Raw genomic sequence first — 251 nt, forward strand, 5'->3', positions numbered from 1 at the left:
AAGTCAATAAATATTACGGAATTTAATTGGTATTAACCTTGATACTCACTCGATAACCATGAAGAAGGTACTTGATACACCTCCTCGTTGAAAAAAGAATACAAGTTGCGCGCGAGAGTACTCATTCCGTCAGTATTGCAGCACAGGGTAGAGAAGGTATGCATGGGGTTGGGTACATAGCGTTGCTACATCACAGCCACGCCCAGACCGGTTTGGAAAACTCACTGGGCTTGACTCACACCTCATCGGCA

The sequence above is a fragment of the Penaeus monodon genome, chromosome 32, assembly GCF_015228065.2.
Source record: "Penaeus monodon isolate SGIC_2016 chromosome 32, NSTDA_Pmon_1, whole genome shotgun sequence".
Lineage (NCBI taxonomy): Eukaryota > Metazoa > Arthropoda > Malacostraca > Decapoda > Penaeidae > Penaeus > Penaeus monodon.